Genomic DNA, 22,200 nt, shown 5'->3' with positions numbered 1-22,200 from the left:
TCTAGAGCCCGCAAAGCCTGTGCACCTAGAGCCCGTGCTCCGCAACAAGAGAAATCACCTCAATGAGGAGTCTGTGCACCGCAACGAAGAGTAGTCCCCGCTCACCGCAACTAGAGAAAGCCTGCACACAGCAACAAAGACCCAACGCAGCCATAAATAAATAAATAAATTTATTTTTAAAAAAGAGTGGCATATACTTTACATGCTATTTGAGCTATTGAGTCTATTTAGCAAAAGCAAACTCCCCCCAAAAAACCCCAAACAAAACCCCTTCATTTCCTAATAAAAACAAATTAACTTCCATACTCAGTATTAACCTACAACTTTATAATCACTGCAAATATCTGATTGTGTAAAAATATCAAAACAAAACAAAACAAAAAACAAAAAAAAACCAACCTTGAAAAGTAAAAGAAATGAAGAACCCCACATACCAGTCATTTCAATGTGAGCCAGCAGAGGGCACACAAGCCCCAACAAGAGCTGGCTCTGGCCATGCACCACCCAAATTCATTTAGGACTAACCCTGACCAAAATTTGAATACAGAGAGGGGGGAAAAAAATCATCCTATCGGGGCATCAATAAAACAAATGTGCTCAGTTTAGGATTAGTAAGAAATATACAGTAGTACACTTTATGATTCAATACTGACTTCAACAGAGATTTCTTAACTGCTTCACGGAAAGTTGTTCATTAAAAAGAAGTAACTCTTCTTTGTATAGAAGTGAGGTTATATCAGTTTTCAAGGCCACTGTAGTTTTTATAGATCTATATGAAGAATTATCTAGAAAACATGAATTTGTAGAAGTAAATTAAATGTTAAATTTCTAATACATAAACACACGTTTTGGGAAGTGTATTAAATTACCCTTTGCCAATAGACAGTTTCTTTTAGAGTAATTCCATGTGTCATATACAAATCTATTAATTTTTGTAACCCTAGAGCAATCGAATATGTACCGTTTTATGGTTAAATTTAGATACATACGTTACTTATTTTCCCACTGGTTTGTGCTTGATTGATTATTTGTAAGTTGTCTATTCTGGGTCTTTGTATTATAATATTAGCTTTGGGGTTACAGTAGATTTTGCCAGAAGAGTATCTTGCAGCTATGTATGTACATGTACGTGTAGAAAGGGTGCTGCTTATTCTTTTAAAGGAAGTTATCCTATAGATGCAAAAGTCACAAACTCCTCCTAGCCCTTTCCGAGCTTTTGATTTCAGAAACAATATCACAAATTGAAAAGAAAATATGAATTACCTCATGAAAGCAACAAATTAAAACCAACCTCAGATACTGTATTTTTTACATTTACAGATAAAAGTTAAATAATCCACAGGATGTCCAATCTCTCATTTCAAGTGCATTAGAATAAACAGAAGGTTTCAAGATGGAAAGCTTAGTAGGATAATTAACTGCTACTTGCCTATCCACCTAAATGATCATTTCAACCCCACCTCACTCACTAAACAAAAACAATGAAGTCATGTAACATCGTCATCAGGTGATTTTTTTTTAAGCATTCTCGGTAGATTTGAGAGTTGAACTTAATTTACAGCATCTACCAACCAGGTGGTATAGGTTACATGTAGGTCATGATAAATAACACTTATCTTTTGGCCGATGTGGCTACACCCTTTTTGCATAAGTGAAAATGATGATGGTTTATTATTCCAAAGCACTCAGTTCTGAAATGTTTACACAATTTGTGAAGTCCAGGCAAATTTAAATGATTCTGACGTGCAGCCTGCTAAGGCCAGTGATGGGGATAATGCCTCTTTACGTGGGTAAAATTTTGTGGCATATAGGTCACTCTCTTAAGGGGAATCAACTGTGTGTCTCTTCTTTGCGTTTCCACCACAATCCTTCATCCTGCAGCCTGGAGCTGAGAGTGAAATGCAAGAAAGGAGCCGAATGCTCAAAGCAAAAATCTGCTTCCAGGACAATCCATTATATCTGACAAGTTAAATGTTCCATGGTAGGCCATATGGCATCGGAGCAGGCCCGACGATGGAAGAGGGGAACTCAGCAAATGCATCACAATTAAGGAGTTTGGCTGCAGACTTTCCTTTGAATTACTTTTTTAATAAATTTTAAATGTTGTCCCCCCGATGTGTAACTGAATCCCTTCTCTGGGATAATTTTTAAAGGAGCCCCACAATTTCTCTCTCACCTCCTGACTGTCAATGCCGAACTCTGGAAGGTTAAGGCACACAAGGCCATTTTTATCAAAGGAAGCTTCAAAGAGGAGGACCTGTAGCCTCATTTCAAAAATTTCCAGACAAATTATATGTAGAGCCTCTCTGTTCACTAGATTAGAATAGATGTCAATGAAACTGGTCATTAGAATGAGACATTTACATTAAACTGATAGAACGTTAAATGAAACCAGTTTCCATTTTCAAGTCCAAAAAACCTGAAAAGCTGTATAGTCACAACTGGCACGTTTCTGTTTCTTCTGTAGTTTACTTAATATTTACCAGATTAATGAATTAACTGAAGACTGCCTTGGTTGAATTTAGCTCCCCCTAACACCTCACCAAAAAAAAAAAAAAAAAACTGCCTACTTCTGCTAATACCATGTTCCAGAGACAAGTCTTAGAAGCTTTCTAAGACACTGATTAAAACCAGGTTGTCTATAAAAATAAATATTTGTTCTTAGAAACAATGTAATGTAAATATAATTTGTATTATAATCAAGGTATGCATTTATTACTTTAAGGGAGAAGAAGATGAAATTAATGAAATGACCAAAATAGCATCATTAGACCACAGTATTCCATGACACCATTCGTCTCAGTAAAGAAAACAAATCCTTTCCGAAGAATTCTCAGGAAGAGAACTGAACTTGTAATAAAAACAGAAAAAGCTTTCTACAGAAGTATCCAAACTCATCTGGTCCAGTGTCCAACATCAATTTTATCAACACCCTCACTTCCTGGGGAGAATGCCTTCTTGAGCAAATTTACATATAATATGATGCGTGTGTGAGTGTGTTTGTGTCTGTGTGTGTATAAATTGTAATGGTAGGTTTTTCTAAACAATAATGACTATCGTTTAAGTATTCACACTGGTTTACAAACAAGAAATTCATAATGATTAAGAGAAACACGTATGCATCTTTCCGAACGAGAAGACACTAAGACTCATTTCCCTAAACTATTTTCAGTCTCCATTTCTCCAGAGGGTCACTATTTCCCTCAAATGTACCCGCGTCTGCCTTAATTAAGAATAACATTATTTCAAAGAGCATATACAGATACTTTATAAAAATGGATCACTTTGCTTTATGTTTAAAATTATGAACATATTTTCTGGTGGTCCTAAAGTTACTATTTGTTACTGTACTCTTATATTTGCATCTCCTTATTTTTTAATATGAGACAATTTATTGTATTACGAAGATGCTTATGTGGGTTATGACTGGCAACTTGTATTAAAAATCAACTGTTACAGCTCTTTGTATTTTACCAAGTGCTTTCACATACATGCTCTTATAAGCTTCATCATAATTCTGTTAGATAGGTATCATTATTATTATCATTACTTTCATTCTATATGTAAGAAAAAAGGGAGACTCAGAGAGGTTAATTTATTTGTCTTAGGGCACACAGCTATGAAATGGAGGAGCCACATCTTTTGCCCAAGCCTACCTCTAATGTCAGCACTGTACTGACATGCCATACCATATATTACACGAGGAAGCATGACCATTAAAAAGATATAGGCAAGTATTACTTAGGAATATAAGTACACTTTTTACACATTTTCACTTCTTATTCAAGAAAAGTAGCCACGTTTTTTGGTATTGTGATAGAATCCTATGCTTGGCTTTACTAGGAGGAATGAACACATACTCAACACACAATTACACTTACACACGAGCACATACACACACAAAATGTAGCCAGGCACACCTCAACACCAACAGAGTGCATCGGGCCGTTGTGTACTGTAGATCCTATTTCTGTGTATCCAGATCCACATTTTTATTACTAATTAAAATGTCCAGACGGCAAAATAACACCTGATCCGAGGGATTTTTAAGTACAGTAATTGTCAACGTTCAGCCCCTACACTGTTAACAAAATTGGCCTGCCCTGAGTTTTATATTTGCTGTTTCCAACCTATCAGTGTAATGCAGTTAAAACTTTAATAATCTGAACACCAGTATGTCCACATTAAACTCTTTACCAAGAAAAAAAGAGGAAGATCTGATATTTAAATCATCACCATTAAGAGAAAGCTTACACACAGCACAGGGAGATCAGCTCGTGCTTTGTGACCACCTAGAGGGTGGGATAGGGAGGGTGGGAGGGAGACGCAAGAGGGAGGAGATATGGGGATATATGTATATGTATGGCTGATTCACTCTGTTATAAAGCAGAAACTAACACACCATTGTAAAGCAATTATACTCCAATAAAGATGTTAAATAAATAAATAAATAAAAAGAGAAAGCTCATGGACTCCAGTAGAACCGAATGTCACAACACAGCAACACAATTGGGTTTTATGGGGGAAAAATACATAAAGGAGGAAAAGAAGGAGGCAGTTTCCCTGCATCTTTTGTTTCATAGGTTCACTAAATCATAAACAATTTTTGGATATATCTGTGTCCTTTAATTTGGGGGGAATTTTTATACCACATATAGGTACAGATCTTAATCATTAAGCAAAATGTTCATTATCTTATAAGCTTTTTAAAAATATGGATGCGGGCATGACCCCTGAATGTCAGGTTAGGCCTTACTCGTGCATAATATACTCCGGGAAATCACAAATGCTTTTAAAATGTTTAAAGCAGTGACTTCCTAATCCTAAGTGGATTCTTTTTTTCTCAGATAAACATTTTTTTTTTTTTTTTGCAAATATCTAGGCTGTTTTGATACGCAAATGTTCTCCTAAACATTTCCACCAGCCAGCCACTGAAATCTCTCCACAGACCCCAACCAATGGGAAAGTTTGCAAGGGAAACAGGAGAAGCAACTGGATGAGAATCCTGCCAGGAATCCTGGCTTCATGGGCCACAAACACATGTGAATTTTGTTGCAATACCTGAAAGAAAGCTTGTGGATATTTTAGTGAAACAACTCCTTTAAAATTCTCAGTCATGGGGCAGTAATTCTCCCTGATTTAAGCAACAGCTTCTGGGGAGGGTAAAACTGATCCCCCACAGGTTTCCTATTTCAGAGTTCAGTAACTCCAGGAAACGTGGCTTGCTGCTGGACAGTGAAAATCTCATCACTTAAAAAAAATTACCCAAAGGAATTAACATCTGCAAAACAGGAAACAGAAAAAGCAGCCAACAGTACCACGACTAGGGTCCCAAATCTGAACAGGTATAATCTTAGTGGATCACTTTCAAAAATGTTCTCCCAAGGGAATAAACCAGGGAAGATGCCCCTAGAGCCATCTTTATTATGTAAACAACTCGGGAAATAATGTATTCAAACAAAGGATTTTTCTAGAAATAAAAACAAGAGGATAGCATTCAAAAGGAACTTGTAAATACAGTACGATTACAATTACTATGACTGAAAACAATCTCCAATACTCCCTTTCCCTTTCATGCTCTACTGTGTAAACACCCCCAAAACCTGCTTTGAGAAATAACGGGATTCCTTGATAACAGGTCAACAAATCATTTCAAAGCATCTCCAGTTTGCTCAGGCACAGAAGCCACCAGAGGCTAACCACACTGAAAACAAAACCAAATTTCAGGATTCCGGTTGCTAACACCAGGCTGGGCATTACTGAGAAAGGTAGGAGTTGTGAATTTGGTGGGAGGAGAAAACTAACAGTGAATTTATCAAAGCCAGAGGATCGTTGAGCTTCCACAATTAAAATGATCTGCTTCTCCACCACTAACCTGCTGATCGACACTTGTTCCTTTACTTCTCCCATCAATTCCTCATTTACACATATTAAAAGCAGTCAAAGATTTCATCAGATGTGGTTTTGACAAGAACAGCAAAGTGCCTAAAGCCACAGATTTTAATTGAGCCCAAAATACTGATTTGGGGCAGGGGGAGAACCAATCACAGCAGGAAACGCTTTAAAAGAAAAAGGGGGTTGGTGGTGAGGAAACATCATCTTGAGTAGTTACTCTGCACTCAGTTGTACTGTACGAAAAGAAAATAAAAAAGTTATATAAAATGTCAGAATTAACCTATCGTTTCAGATTGTTTACAGGTGAATTTCTACCATCTGGATGGGCAGTTTGCCCACATCAAAAACAAGTAAACTAAAAGAAAAAAAACCTTCTTCTGCCTGCTATTTTAACACAATAGATTTTAAAGGAAAGGGGACAGACTCACTCACCGTAATCTCCAGATACTGACACACACACATTTACACAACATGTGTGTACACTCACACATTCATATACAAACTGTGACAAGACGAAAGTTGGAAAAAGCAAGAAATTGAAATAAAATTCTGTTTCTCAGATCTCTAAAAGATTAATAAGTAATAAAAATCTAGTCATTCTTAATTGCATAATAGGAAAAAAAGATTCACTTTAAAATTCTCATTAAATAGCTCATGATACTCTCTATTTCACTGAGATACTCTAAAAAATAAAACCTAGCATATCAAAGTTTCTACCTTCCCCTAACAAGGCATATTTATATTCTTTCTTTATGCTGGGCTAGCAACTTGGGGAATTATAACTTAACTCTAAATAAACAGGAAACTGCATCTTAGGAACTGCCTGAAGTTGTTTTATATTATTTGAGAGTAACAATGCTTATTAATTTGACAATTTTTAAAGAAATATGCTTTCATTCTCCCCTTATGCAAACCTTTCCTTTAATCCTTATACAAACCTTTTTTTTTTTAAACATCTGCCTCAGCAAAAAGATCTGACGTAGTAATAATCATTTTTCAACCTGAAGATCAAATCTTACATCCAGTCAGAACTATGTTTAGGTTTTTTCTTTCTAATGTCAAGAGTGAGATAGAAGTTTCGGTTTAACTTTAGGCTAGTCTAACAAATCATGGTACCAGGTTGGCACAAAGTGGTTATTTGCCAATCTCCAGTCACACATTCCGAAAGCAACACACAGAGGGTTTATAAATTAATAGCTCTCTGTACTGAATGCTTGTCCATATCTCTGGTTCTGGGGTTTCTGGGTATCCATTTGGATTGTACAGGGTCTCTTAAAATTACGTTTGAAGCCCAACACTAAACCTGAAGTGTTGAGTGAGAGAATTATGGGCACATTCCCAAACTCTTACATTAAACCACAAAGGGAATATATTAAAAAGAAAAAGCACAGAAAAAAAAAATCGTCCAAAAAAGAAAAAAAAAACTCACCCTGAATAGACAAACAGAATACTTGCTTTTCTTTCGACCTTATGGGTAGCACACGGAGGGAGGCACCGGAAGATCGAAGCACAAATACGTGATGAGGTGTCTCCAAAAAGCATGAGGATGAATAAACTGTCGTGCCGTAAATTTGCCAGCTAGAGGACAGAACACAACACGCTGGGGCTTGGCTGTCCTAACATGTTTTACTACGTAAATTTAAATAGTCTTGAAAGGGAAAAGAAAAGAGGGGGAAAAGTAGAGGGTTTTTTCCTTAATATTACAAAAAAAAGTTTGCCAGAAATTCTCATACTTGGGTCACAAATAAAAGTACTTTCAGGGCTGTTATTAAAAAAAAAAAAAAAGAATCTAGTTCTTAGGCTAAAACTCATCACATGTTTCCTATGATGGAAATTTAGGGGGGTGGTTTAAAGAGTTAAAGACTCCCTACCATTAATTTGCATCTGGTGCTTTTAGTGTGTGTGTGTGTTTTTTTCTTCCCTGAAAAGTTGGCAGAGCTGCCGATTTTCCATAATGCAAGCATTTGGGAATTGTGAGCGGAATGAAACCGATCCAATCTCCTGACTGCGACATGAATTTTCATTAATTACAACCTTGTCAGCAAAAGCATTATCAAAGCTGAATATGAAAATGCTAATGAGTCCTCATTTGCATATTTTTCTTTGTTGGAATGTCATTAATTATTACATTTTATGATGATGAATGCAGCTGTCGAAGCTCTCCGATGCATAATTAGCCATCAGAATGCCAGGAGCCGATCAGCATTTTTGGGTGAAAAAAAACAAATTTCACTTGTACTCGTCCCCCATCCCAACACCACCCAACACACAGACACACACAGACACACACAGACACACACACACACACAGCCCTGATGACGACAGTCCTGAGGCCGGACTTTGGGGAAGTTGAAAAGGGCTTGTTTAGAGGGAATTCATTTTTGCTTTAAAATTATTTTGGTTTTAGCCGATAACGGTCTTATACAATAGAAGCAGCTCTTAATAAAAAAAAATCGTTATTCCAGCTTAATTAATGCCACGCTTAATTATAACACCATGATGTCAGCGGTTTTAATTAAGTATTGGCTCCGTTACAAAAAAAAAAAAAAAAAAAAAAACAACTCCCCGCTGCAGTAAGAGTCACAGATTTGTGCAAATCATTTCTGCAATTTTTTGGTCTTCTGTGGTTCATGAACTATTCGGATATTAACAGGCAGCATGAAAACTCCAGGCACACACGCGTGCGCAGGAGGGCGCACACACATGCGCGCGCACACACACCACACACACACACACACAAACCCCCAAGCAAAGGGGGAAACCCAGACTTTGCTGCTACATTACTTGGATACACTTTAGAGCTTACCTACTTGACCATTTTTTTGAGCTAAAGTGTAAGTGAAGATGACAAAACATAGCTCATCCTCTCTCAGCCGCTGGGAACGGTGTTTATAAGTAAAAAAAGAAAAACAACACAGAGCAGATGGGACCATTACACATGACCAAACCAATCAATCACAGATGAAGGGCCCAGGTGCAGCGCAGCCGTGCAACAACGCACCATTTCACAGTCTGTCAGACACACACACACGGTCGTCCATGAGTGACCCTCCTCGGCCCCCCCCGGACCTCATCTGGAGCGCTGCTCCCCTCTCGCCTGCCTACGCTCCAACTGACATCTTCATAATCGCCCTGTCTTTCTATCTGCTGTGGCTCCTGTGAAGAGAGGAGGATGGAAGGGCTGGCGACTGGGGGGAGGGAGTGGGAAGGGAGACTGGGGAGGGGAGATAAGGACAGGGGCTCCCATCATTGTCACTTACGAGGAGTCCAGCCTTCTTCCTTCTGCCATCCCCACGGCCCCTCCCTCCCCGACCACCAGCGCGATCGCTTCTCCGAACCATCATTAAGCTCATTAATTTTTAAGGGTGACTGCTTGGTTACGGCACCCCAACTGTCTGCCGTTAGACATAGAAATTTTGTTTGGGGGTCTCCCGCCTCTGAGGAAGGGAGATGTGGGGAGCTGGACAAAGTCATCCTTTGATGTAAAGGTTAGAAACTGATTCACTGGAAGTGCGGAGCAGTACTTTCCGTGGTCCCCCCGAAAAGGGGTTCAGATGAAATCCTTGTTACTCAGAAGACTCTGGGGAGCCAACTCTGTCCTAACATTTTGTGTATTAAATAACCCCTGTGGCCTTTGGCGTCCTATGTCACAGACTCATCCAGGAATCACTGAACCCAAATGAAATTGTACATTTGCAAGGGTCACGGGCTATCCCGGCAATACAACTGAAACACCAACTCCGACACAACACGTTAGGATAGCTCCCTGTTTTAAACTCAGAATTCCTAATTCCCAGCCTAACTCTTTGCGGCTTTTCACCTTTCTGTTCCTTAAAAGAAGCACACACACACACACAAACAAAAAACTCAGTGGGGAAGAAAGTAACAAGTAACCAACAGAAATGCACTGAAGCCCACCTACCTACCACCTTTGGAAAAAAAAAATCTCTTTACATCACACCAGAAAAAGAAAGACTGGTTTTATTAATTCAATATAGTCTTTCATCATGAACTCCTTCTTAAGCCTGGGTAATTCATAACCAAGTTTTTGAGATCTGTTATAGAGCACAAATATGAGAAGGAATCACCTCCATTTACTCAAAGAACTGCAAAAGGATACTTTCCCCAGCTTTAGGAGACGACTGCTCATCCAGTGATTGAATGCTCTCAGCAATGTATAATTTATTTTGCCCATTTGGAGATGAGAAGGAGTTTAGGAAAGCACTCAAACCCTACAAAGGACAACTATATGACTACAAAATAGCTTAAGGGATTTATGTCCCAAAATGCTCACGACATTTTAGGCTTTACTGGAAATTTTACACTGAGAACAAGAAAAAGTTAATCAAAATAGACCATGCAATTCGGCCACTCTAAGGATTAAGTCACGTGTCATTTATGTGCAGTTTCATGTAATGGTACGAAAATAAAGAGTGCAGGCTAAGTTGGGTGAGAAAGTGTCCTACCTAAATTCTGCATGCCATTCCATTTACAGGCAAAGGCAATTTTCCAGAACGCTAGGCAGACTGGATTCGTTGAAATGAAAGCTCTGTCTCTTAGCATGGACCCTACCATCAATTCAAACATGTTCTCAAAATGGTTTGATGACGCACTTGTTTTTGGTTTTTTTTTTTCTTTCTTTCTTTTGAGGATTCAGTCTGCTTCTCATCTCTTATCCACCTAATTTGTCCTTCGGAAACTTTTAAATATTGAAGTAATCATGAATCTTTCTGTTCCCCAAAGCGTCCTGTAATTTCAAAGCTTAGTCCTTGTTAACAAGGAACCCCATCCCTGAACTCTAGAAGAAACACGGAGAACGTATTTATTAAAATCTTCCATAGCTATGTAGAAAGGATCACCTTGTGTTTTGAATGCATTTTTTTTCCCTCAAGGAACAGTCTCTACACATTTGCATTAATAAATTTCTATTTCCAAGCTCAATAGAACTTGCAGTACAAAAAGAGATGTGTACGTTGGATTCTTTCAAATTAAATTTCCAAAAGCAGAGCCTATTCTAGCTCAAGATCAAAGGAACTAAAACATGATCTCCTCCCCCTTCCAATATAATTACAGAGATTTCATTTCTTTTTTTACAATGAGCACAACAGGTAAATTTCAAACTGAAGGATAGTGATCAGGTGCTACCGTTCGGCTGTGCTGGGTTGCTGAATCGCTCTGCTCCGTGGCCCTGCTGTTTAAACTACCACTCTACAGGAAGACGGGAAATGCCTCATGCTCTTCTCTACTTTATGCTTGGAGATCTGTTTCCTTTTCGACCTCAGGACTATGCAGAAGAGTTCTCAGATGGACACAACCCACTGGACAGCAGGACTGTTCCAAAGGAGGGTGTGTCCATCCTAAAAGGCACATCAAGGGAAAAAATCACATTTGTAGGCGTCTTTCATTGGTAGGCTAGCTAAAAACCCTTTTGGAAGTAGATGGGGAATAAACAGTGAATAATGAGGAGTGACACTGTGAGAAATGTCATATCCTGGCAGTCCTGTGAAAAGACACGGCCCTGGGGAGAGAGAAGAAAGAGATGCAACCCACAAAGTCACCCAAAACTGAGGTTCGAAAGAAAATCTGTTCCACTTTGGAATGATTAGCATGATCTATTTCTTTGGGGAATATAGGTAAAGAGAGAACAAAATTTAATGTCAAAACCCACAAAAAACAGAGAACTTTGGGAAAGAACAGCCTCTAGGCTTAAACATCCTTGAGAGCAACTACATTCTACATATGTATTTCCATCTCCCTTTTAAAATTCCTGGTACCTCATTTCATCCTTTGCTGCCCATAGGCATCTGTTCCCCTCTAATTATTTGCCATTTAGAAAAACTCTGCTTAAATTCCTTGTGCATCTGTCCCGTGCTTAGTGTATATTTGTGATGCTTAAATATGGTGCCTGATATTAGAGCGGCCATGCATATAAGTACAAAAACTTTCCCATCCCCGAGAAATGTTTCAGCATCCTCTCCCCCAAAACATATACACAAAGTAAACTCAACATTACCAGGATTTTATAAAATAAGTACGTACTCCTATATACATTGTGCACACGTGTGCACACACACATACACGTACATACACTCCTCAAAGACTTGGCTGTTGGTAAACAAAACTTCTACTGTATCTTCCAACCAATGCCTTCACAATATAAAAGCCAGTAATAATGTCCTTTCCAAAATATAGTCTTTTACTTTTAACTAGCTAGGGCCTCCTAGCTCCTGAAATCTTTTGCTAGCCTATGAAATGGAATATGATTACTTTGCATGGAAATATTCTTATTTTAAGGATATTCCCTCTTGAGAATATAGGGAAAAAACCTGAAAAAGTAGACATAGTTTGTTAGCGTCAAAAATCCCAAATCAAACAGGTTTAATTCCTTCCTACATCTCTTCCACACATCCTTCTTTCTCTTTGCCCATTCCTTCATCCTTCCACCCTTCTTCTACCTCTTCACCCCTCCAGACTCCCTCCCTTAAAGGCGAGGTACTGTATGAGGGAAAAACATTGGATTGGGAACATGGAAATGTGGCTTCTGAATTCAGTTTTGCCAATAATTTGGTGGGATCTGTTTCCTTATCTGAATTGGGATAAAAGATCTCTATGCTGAGGAATAATTGCTATTAATAACATTAGTATTAATAACAATAATAATAGTTTACTCTATGCCAAACATTTTGCAGTGCAGTGGGGTGATTAACAGCCTGGATTTGGGAGTCAAAATGCCTGAGTTTGAATCCCAGATCCACCTCTAATGAACTGATGACCCTGGCAAGTTACTGAATATTTCTGTGCCTCCACTTTCTCATCAAAAAAAAAAAAAAAAAAAAAAGGACGAGTATAATATCTATGCCATGTGGTTGTTGTGAGAAACAAGACATTAAAGGCACTCGGAATATGTATTTATTCTTTATCATGTCTCCACCACAATGTAAGTTTCATGCATAAAAGGAATATCTTTTGTTCCCCACTGTATTCACATAGCCTAAAATAGTGCCTGGCACGTGGTATGGAGTTGGTAAATAAAGCACTCTTCAGTGAACGGATGGATGGATGGACGGATGAACAGACAAAGAAACATGCCTTGTTCTGGGAGAACCCACGATTCTGAAGCTGAACTGTTAAATACTTACTAGGTGTGATTTATATGGTACTTTGCATGACCTCTGCTTTCAGGAAACTGATAATTTATTATGGAAACGAGGCTAAGTACAAACAACTATCATTACAAACCATAAAGAAAAAATCACATTAGAAGTATAAAAGTTGAATATTTGGCCAGGTCAGAGGAAAGATATCTCAGTTCTGTGGGAGTAGGGAGTGGAGTCTTCCGACCCCATGATTCGTCCAAGAAAACCCTTGGGAAGTGTCAACCATGACCACTAAGAAGTTAAAGCCAATAGACAATGTTCAGTTCTCATCTTCCTTGGTGGTCAGAAAGACACTCTTATCCCCTCCTTAAAAACATGCGGGGACTTCCCTGGTGGCGCAGTGGTTGAGAATGCCCCTGCCAATACAGGGGACACGGGTTCAAGCCCTGGTCTGGGAAGATCCCACATGGCACGGAGCACCTAAGCCCATGTGCCACAACTACTAAACCTGTGCTCCAGAGCCTGTGAGCCACAACTACTGAAGCCCGGGTGCCACAACTACTGAAGCCCACACGCCTAGAACCCGTGCTCCACAACAGGAGAAACAACAGCAATGAGAAGCCCGCGCACTGCAAGGAAGAGTAGCCCCCGCTTGCCACAACTAGAGAAAGCCCGCACGCAGCAACGAAGATCCAACACAGCCAAAAATAAATTAATTAATTAATTTAAAAAAACACGCGTGACACGGCTTCCACAACAACACATTTCCCTTTTCTCCTACTCCTGGGGGTTCTATTTTATTCTCACCCAAAAGACTTTAAGTGTTGACAATCCTTCAATTGTGAGGCCCTAGGTTTCCTTGTCACTTGAGACTCCATACGCAACCTTCTATCTTCAACTTGCCTCTATATGTTGAAGACCTCTTCAGCTGAAGACCTTTTGCTCAGACTTTTCTGAGCTTTATACCCATAACTCCAACTACCTACTTGATATCTTCACTTTAATGGCTTAAAAGTACCTCAAACTTAACACCAAACTCATCATCTTCTTTTTATACCTAGACATTTACTAATGTTCCCTGGAGTTTTACAGAAATTGAAAAAGAAATGAAATTACATTTATTAAGCATCTCGTATTTCTAGCTCCTGTGCTAGATGTATATATCTCATTTAATCTTCATTACAAGGCTCTGAGGTAGATCTCATCATCTTCATTTTTAAGATAGAGTAGTAAGGCTCAGAGAAATTGCTTCCATTTCATCACAGACCATGGATTTCAAGCTATAAGGCTCGAAATTAAGAGGATGAATAATGTTTGGTGTCAAGAAACAAACTTGTTCTCTTAGTTTGAGCCTTATAACCTAGCAGATTATACCCTGTGAGCCTTCTGCTTCATAGTGGAGAGCTATTTTGGTAAATCAATGAGAAGTCTACCCAGGCGAAGAAGGGAAAGTATAGAGCAACACCTTAATCAGATAAAAACAGACAATATAAAAGTAGAAAACATATAGAAAAGAAACAGTCATGGAAAATAGTTAAAAGCTAATTTTAAAAAGAACTGTAAAACGTAAGGATAGGGCTTCCCTGGTGGCGCAGTGGTTGAGAGTCCGCCTGCCGATGCAGGGGACACGGGTTTGTGCCCCGGTCTGGGAAGATCCCACATGCCGCGGAGCGGCTGGGCCCGTGAGCCATGGCCGCTGAGCCTGCGCGTCCGGAGCCTGTGCTCCGCGACGGGAGAGGCCACAACAGTGAGAGGCTCACGTACCGCAAAAAAATAAGAAAAATTAAAAATAAGGATAGTAAACATTTTATCAATGAAAAGCTACAGTGGTGGAGATTTTAAAAATCAGTAAATGTATTCATGGTCAAAATAAGAAAACAAGAACCATGAAAGGCCCACAGAAAGCATATAATGAAATGAATCCTTGGCAGGGTTGTCCCAAATGAAACAACCTCCCATGGGGGCTGAAGCTCTCTGACCCAAGCCCTGGACCACACACCACACCAGTACCACACATCTCATGGAATCTTCCCATCCCTTCCTTTGAAAGTCCCAAAGCTGCAAGTCCTGTGACATTTCTGCACAACATGAATGACTATACTTCATACCCTGGCTTAGGACAAAACATGGACCCTTTCTTAGTAACAGGTGACATACTAGACCCTCATATTGCTCTCACTCAAGAGGTGTGGTCCATCTCTTCCAGGATGATTCTTGAAAAACCCATTTACCAGGCTGGCTCATCAGTAAGTCTTCCTCAGTCCAGGGATTTAGTCCCCCACTCCCCAAGCCTGCAGATTCCCCTGTTTGTTGACATGATCTATCACAGACTATTAAAGCCTGGATGGCACAGCTGCTCACAGGCAGGTAATGGCTACCTGTCTCCTTGGAGTTGAAGACTCCTGTGATTGGAATTCCTCTCTACGCATGGCTGCTGGGGGTTCCCAGACAGAGGAAATTAGACATGTTGACCTTAAATGTTACAAGCTATATAATTCACATAATATTAATATTATACCATTCATCTCCCTGTATCCATGGTTTTAGACCTTTGATCTCTGCAGCTGTCAAGGAAAGAATCTTTTTCTGGCAGGGGGTAAAGTGGATCACACACCTATCTCTAGCCATCTCAGACAGATCCTATTGCATTTTCTGGCTCACTAGAGGGGATTTCTCTCTTCCAGGACTTGCCATGCCAAACCGCCCATGATTTGTTGCAGGAAAGGACCGTGGGTGTGTGGGGCAGGCAGTTCATCTTGTGGCTCTCTCACCCAGCAGCCATAAACCCGGCAAAGGGTGTAATTCCCAAATCCTCCACCAGGGCACTGGGAGAGGCAGACTCAGAGCAAAAACAACTACTTTTGGGCTTCCAAATCAAAAATGCCACTTGCTAGCCATGCCAACCTCCAAGACAGACATCCTACCAGAGAGAAATGAGTGGTCCTGTATCACACAGGCACTAAGCCATGAAGCTGGAAAGCAAAGCCCACTCTAACCCCAAGTTCTAAGCTCTTCCCATGCCTATATCTATAAAGATAAAAGAGGAAAACAGCTCACAAAGGAAAAAATCACTGAGAAAAGCAGAGACAGAGTTCACAGATTTTGACATTGTGCACGTTGAAGGAGGTGGGTTTCAAAAGGCAGAAGGAATAGGCTAGGGAAAAAACAAGGAATTTGGGGCTGTGCTACCTTCGATGTCAAACTACCTACCTAGATAGTTTCAGGAAAGCTCTTCAACTACACCCGACTGAGGTGCTGATTCGTAGACCTGAAGTGTGTCCCAGTGTGAACTTGACCCCAAGAGACTTGGCATGTGTGGTCTATGAACCACACTCTGACAACCGCTGCCAGAGAACGAAAAGATACATTTGCACTTTTATCCGCAGAAGGAAGAGTCGTCAGGAAGGGAAGAGAAGATGAAAGAAGATGGAACAGGGAAGATCTCTGGAAAAAGATTCCAGGACTAGCACGTTTAAATAAGCTGAACGATGCAAATGCTGAGGGTTATCAAGAGAATGAAGAAGGGTCACGTTTTCTCCTAAGACGGGAGGAGAAGCAGCAGCCAGTTAAAGATGAGCGGCAGATATTCTAAGATCAACTACCTCAGATCAAACAACTCATTTCTAAGTCTGATAGCTCTCCAAAACTTCTAGGACTCTACAACTATTCCCTCAGGCCTCCCCACTGAGAACATTCGTTACTCGGATTCTGCTTGGATTCTGGTTCTCTAAATTGTTCCTAAGTGCTTGCATACTATTTTGCTGAAAATTGTCACAGATCGTAAACTACTTGGGTGTAAAAGCTGGCCTGAATGCCACAGGGGAGTCTAATTCCAGGCCAGCCGTGCACTTGGCAAATCCAGGTCCTTACCAGAGGCAGGCATTCCTATTCATAAAGCAACAGGTCCTGTGCCCATCAGCTTCACTCATCCCTTATTAAAAAATAATGATGGTGACATTTTCCCTTGACTTTTGCAACCCTGGATCATTCTTCTTGTAAGGTTCTTTTCTTTATCATTATGGTTTAACATTGTGCTAAAATGTTAAAAAAAAAAAAAAAAAAAGGTACAGCAGTCATTAGTGTGGTCCTTAAACCCTGGTTTTCTGTATCTTACATTTACTTGGAATACTTTTGACCTGTCACATCTACCTGCACTGTCCAGGGAAGCAGTTGGGTCTGCTGGTTAGAATACATGCTTCAGAGCCTGGCAGGACCACGTGCAAATCACAATCATACCACTAACCAACTAGGAGTGTGCCCTCCATCTGGGGGATTTTAACCTCACTGTCCTTCACTTTCCTCATTCGTAAACTGACAATACATACTGTTCACAAAGGGAGGCTGTAAGATAAAATCTGCAAACAACAGCACAGTGTTTGACACAGAGTAAGAGCAAAGTATCGAGTGGCTATTGTTACCACATTAGGATATTGATGAACGTTTATGGACATTAGCAAATAAGCATTATGGACATTGTTGGACAAAGGTCACGGTCATTATTTAGAATTTAGTGCTGATGGAGCATGCATTTAATTTGCTCTTATGTGTCAAGGAAGCTGTATATTTGTACAACAGATACAAAGACTGGACCTAAATCTGGACTGTTTTGAATGCCTTTGGTGGCACGGACAAAGACCGGAGAACCATGAGATTAAACGTTTCTCCAAATATATCCAACTGTGTGTGCTGCTGATGACAGCAACATCTATACAAGAAGCACCACACATTTTCAACTGCACGTATCTGTGTTATGTTAAGAAGAAAAATATATCACCTCGGTGGTTCCCAAGGCTTTTTTTTGCTTTTGCTATTGTATTTTAGTTCCAAACAAGCCTCCTCGTTTCATGACCTCTTCCCTCTGCACCTTTCGCTCTGCTTGTGTCCCTTATGTGCCCAATCACCCATGTGCATGACGCTGACAGAGCCATTTCCTCTTCAGCTGTTACCCTTGAGTAGTTTTCCAGTCCTTTATAGGCTAACATTTAAAGGCATAATTCCTACCCACTTACAACTTTTATTCTAAAGGAAATAAAACAAAACAGGCTCGGATTGCCAGACTACACTAATTTCTTTCAAATACCTCTCACGCATCAAATGGTTTCATTCAATGTGCTTGCAACTGTACAGCAAATTCAAACACATCTTTCCTCATTCACTCTGCTTAACTGTATTTCTCCTTTTACACACTGACTTCCGATATCCTCTCGGCTCTTTGTTAATTTCACCAAAATAGTGTTAATCGTCATAAAACTTACTTATTTTTTTAAAGGGATTATTATTTTTTTTAAATAAATTTAGTTACTTATTTAATATTTTTTTTGGCTGCACGGGTCTTCGTTGCTGTGCACGGGCATTCTCTGGTTGCAGTGAGCGGGGGCTACTCTTCGTTGCGGTGCACGGGCTTCTTACTGCGGTGGCTTCTCTTGTTGCGGAGTGCGGGCTCTAGGCGCCCGGGCTTCAGTAGTTGTGGCACACAGGCTCTAGAGCACATGCTCAGTAGTTGTGGCTCGTGGGCTCTAGAGCACATGCTCAGTAGTTGTGGTGCACGGGCTTAGTTGCTCCGCGGCATGTGGGATCTTCCCGGACCAGGGATCAAACCCGTGCACCCTGCGTTGGCAGGCGGATTCTTAACCACTGCACCACCAGGGAAGTCCCTGAAACTTACTTATTTTTAATAATTAACTTTGAGTGATTAGCAAATGTCTAGTTTCAATCACTATGTAGAATTTTTGTTTGTTTTCAGAGTAAGAAAAAAAAATCAATTTTTCTATGTAGCGATATTATCATATGCTCCAAGGAAGAATCCTGGTTCTGGTAATGTGTTCTGATCACCCCTCCAATACCCTCATCTGACATTACAGAAAAGCCCTGTACTCTTCAGGAATATCTACCTGATCAACTAGAAATACCAACTGCAGTGAACTTCAGGACTTGCCCTCAAGCATGGTATGCTCTTTGCTTAGCCCAATACCTGGCAAGAGGTGAGGGATCATAAATATAAACTACAGGTAACTTCCAACTTTCCCTGTAAGTATACTGAGTTAACAGTACATCTATCTGCAGTCACCAGGCCACAGCTGGAAATGACTGCAAGGTTACTGTTATCAAATAGCCTTTGATTGGGCTCGATGACACTGGCAAATGCTGAGACTGTGACCATTTGGGCTGCACCGGCTTCTGGTCCATTTTCAAAACCACTAGCTATGCATCTAGCCTTTGTCCCTCTCCACTGGAATAAAAACTCCACAAGGGCAGGGGGCAGTTTTCTCCTTTGTTTCCAGATGTATCACAAGTGCCTGGCACATATTTGCTGAATGAATGACACATGCTGAACACAGCTTGTAAGGTTCCTTCAGAAGCTGAACACAGAGAACCTTTTCCTCACACCCTCCCTCTTCAGTGCTTGCAAAAGAGATGCCCAACCCTCTCCCTTCTAACCTTCTGCAGGTGTCACTCCCTAGGCCTCCAACAAGCCTCATCTTGTACCCACACCAGTTCCATTTGCCCTAATGTCTCCTCCTGACCTTCATAGGTGAACTTAGACGTCTGCTTCCTCTGGGGTCTGTCCCTCCCTTTTAGGAACTCCCATAGGACCCTGTATATCTCTTGGCCTGTTTATCTCCTGTGTTTCCCACTAGACAGAAAGTAACTCCAAGTATGCGGTATTCAAGGGTATATCTCCAGCCCCAACACACACCAAGGATTTGGCACAAAGCTCATGCTCGATAAATGTGTGATGAATGAATTAATGAATGAATTAAAGACTGAACACTAATAATATGAAAGACCCGTAGAAGCACATCTCTATCCAGAGCAACTGTTATATACAAATCAGTACATATGATACAAGTCAAATAAACTTACAAACAATGTAATTTAAAATCCAATCAATCAATACATTTGTTGACTCTTTCCATAGGTATTTTGGGCCTGTTAACAGTGGGATATACCTCCAAATAAAACTTCACCAATCAAAATTCTATGATTAGAAAAGAAGTTCACGGGTAAAGTGATGATTATTAATACCCCGAGAAATAATTTCACATGATTAATGACTTAACTACTTTATTCATTCAAATATAAGAACTTGAATTCTCTCTAAAGGTTATATTTTCAACTTGCCAAAAATTCTAAATAAAATAGGTATTAATCATTCTGATGGTAAAAGGGAATATATACTATGATACATGCAAAAACCAATACCTAAATTCCATACATTTTCTTTAAGCCACACATTACAAAACATAGATGTCTTTAACTGGTTTTCTCCCTGCATTTTAATTTTATTAAGTGAAATACACAGAATTCAACAGAAGCACAAAAGTCTGTCTACGACAGTGGGCCAACAGGTTAGCTGGGAGAGCCTCATAGGACAGGCTACGAGTCTATGGCTCTGAGCAGCCAGGGGTCAGGTCTTCCATAATGTGATCAAGGCATTATATGTGTTAAGAAAAACCCAAATCAGGGGACTTCCGTGGTGGTCCAGTGGTTAAGAATATGCCTGCCAATGCAGGGGACGCGGGTTCAATCCCATCAGGGAACTAAGATCCCACATGTCGTGGGGCAACTAAGCCCGTGCGCCACAATTACTGAGCCCATGCGCCACAACTACTGAGCCCGTGCGCCACAACTAGAGAGAAGCCCGTGTGCTGCAACAAAGAAAGATCCTAGGTGCCACAACTAAGACCCAACACAGCCAAAAATAAATAAATACTTAAAAAAAGAAAAACTCAAATCAGACAAAAACAGCTGTATCATTCCAGAATGGATAGAACAGATAACAAAATATCCTAGTTATCCACTGCACCATTTCACAGATTCTGGGGGGAAAAAAAAAACAATAACAGTAACTCATAAAATCAAACTACAGCAACATGGGCTTATTTCTTTTACTGAACAGGTAGCCTTAAAAAAAGATTGTGTATGATAAGTCATACAAGATGGCAGAGATAATATTACAACGTATAACAAAATCACCCAAGTACTTGAGAAGAACATACTCCAATTTTGAGGCTAATTTCACCACATTCTTAGCTATTTCCCTAATTGTTCTGCATAAGGCAAAGCTTCCTTCTTCAGTGTCACTTAGTCTTAGCTGTATATTATAAAAAATAAAAAATGGATATTCTTTTTGAAATATTTATAGTGCCGACTTTCTTCTAATTTGGCTTGTCTTTCCTCTAAATTAGTAAAAATCTGTTAACATTTTTCCTGCAAGGAAAATCATTGCCACTGCATATACATAATGTTTAATTGTGAATCTACAAAATGAATGTCTGCCATTTACATCATTATTACAGAGGCAAACTTTAGGGCCCTCAAAGTAAGCCTATGGATTTGATGGACAAATGAAAAATAGAGATCATTTCAGCCCTTTCGGAAATATGCAAAATTTTAACACATCAAAAAGTAACCATCTTCTTTGACCTAAAAAAGTTATTAATTTAGGGCATAAAAATATCTTGATGGTAAACAGTTAGGTGCTAAGTAGGTGATGACTCACTTTTACTGAGTGAAAAAGAAATAGAAGGATTTAAAAATAAGTACTCAGCTCAAGGAAAATGAACAGTTTTGAAAACGAAAATGACAGTTCTTTGAAGAGATGTGTAGGTCAGAGATTCCTCAACCTGGCAGGACATCAGAGTGATCAAATGCACGTTTAAGTTAGATGCTTGGATCCCAGCCCAGACCTCCAAATATAGAATGTCTGTAGAAGCAGCCCAGGCATCTGTATTATGTGACTGGCCCAGAGGTAGCTCAGATGTATAGCAAGGGTGAAGATCTACAAGATGTGGTCCTATTTCCTTATGGAGTTCAGAGGCCATGGGCGTCAGCCATTCATCAGATATTCTTTTGTATCCGATATATAAGGACATTAAGAAATAGTGGGATAAAATAACATTCAAAGTAAATATAGAGCAAGAGGTGCCAAAGCTCATTTCTGGCATTCTCTGCCCAGCTCTTGCCTCTACTCTCTCATTAGTAACACAGTACTTGCGGGGGGGGGGGGGGGGGGTTGGCATTGCTATATACACAGTTGTCTCATGCACATCAGTCTCCCCCGCAATAAGACAGCAGACTCACCCGATGCTAACATCCCCAACAAATGAGCTAATCCCAGGGAAATAACCAAATAACCTGAACTGGCTCTATATAAAAGAGGAAAATACAACAAAAGAAACAGTGATGTAGCTAAGTGGATCCATCT

General features: G+C 39.9%; 1 protein-coding gene across 18 annotated transcripts in view; it reads right to left on the bottom strand.

Annotated features, from left to right (window-relative positions):
* Positions 1 to 22,200, bottom strand: part of TCF4 (transcription factor 4) — a 360,829-nt gene that overhangs the window by 191,261 nt on the left and 147,368 nt on the right. Inside the window, exon 1 of one of the 18 annotated variants that reach the window (XM_067699023.1) lies at positions 7,325 to 7,438. The exons of the other annotated variants lie outside the window; for them this stretch is intronic. The gene's annotated coding sequence lies outside the window, so the exon portion shown is untranslated. Of the gene's footprint in view, positions 1 to 7,324; positions 7,439 to 22,200 lie in introns of those variants that run through there. 18 annotated transcript variants of the gene reach the window in all.

This window comes from Pseudorca crassidens, chromosome 12 (genome assembly GCF_039906515.1).
Source record: "Pseudorca crassidens isolate mPseCra1 chromosome 12, mPseCra1.hap1, whole genome shotgun sequence".
Taxonomy (NCBI): domain Eukaryota; kingdom Metazoa; phylum Chordata; class Mammalia; order Artiodactyla; family Delphinidae; genus Pseudorca; species Pseudorca crassidens.
Note: the sequence above shows the minus strand (reverse complement) of the source record. Positions and strands in the feature narration are given on the sequence as shown.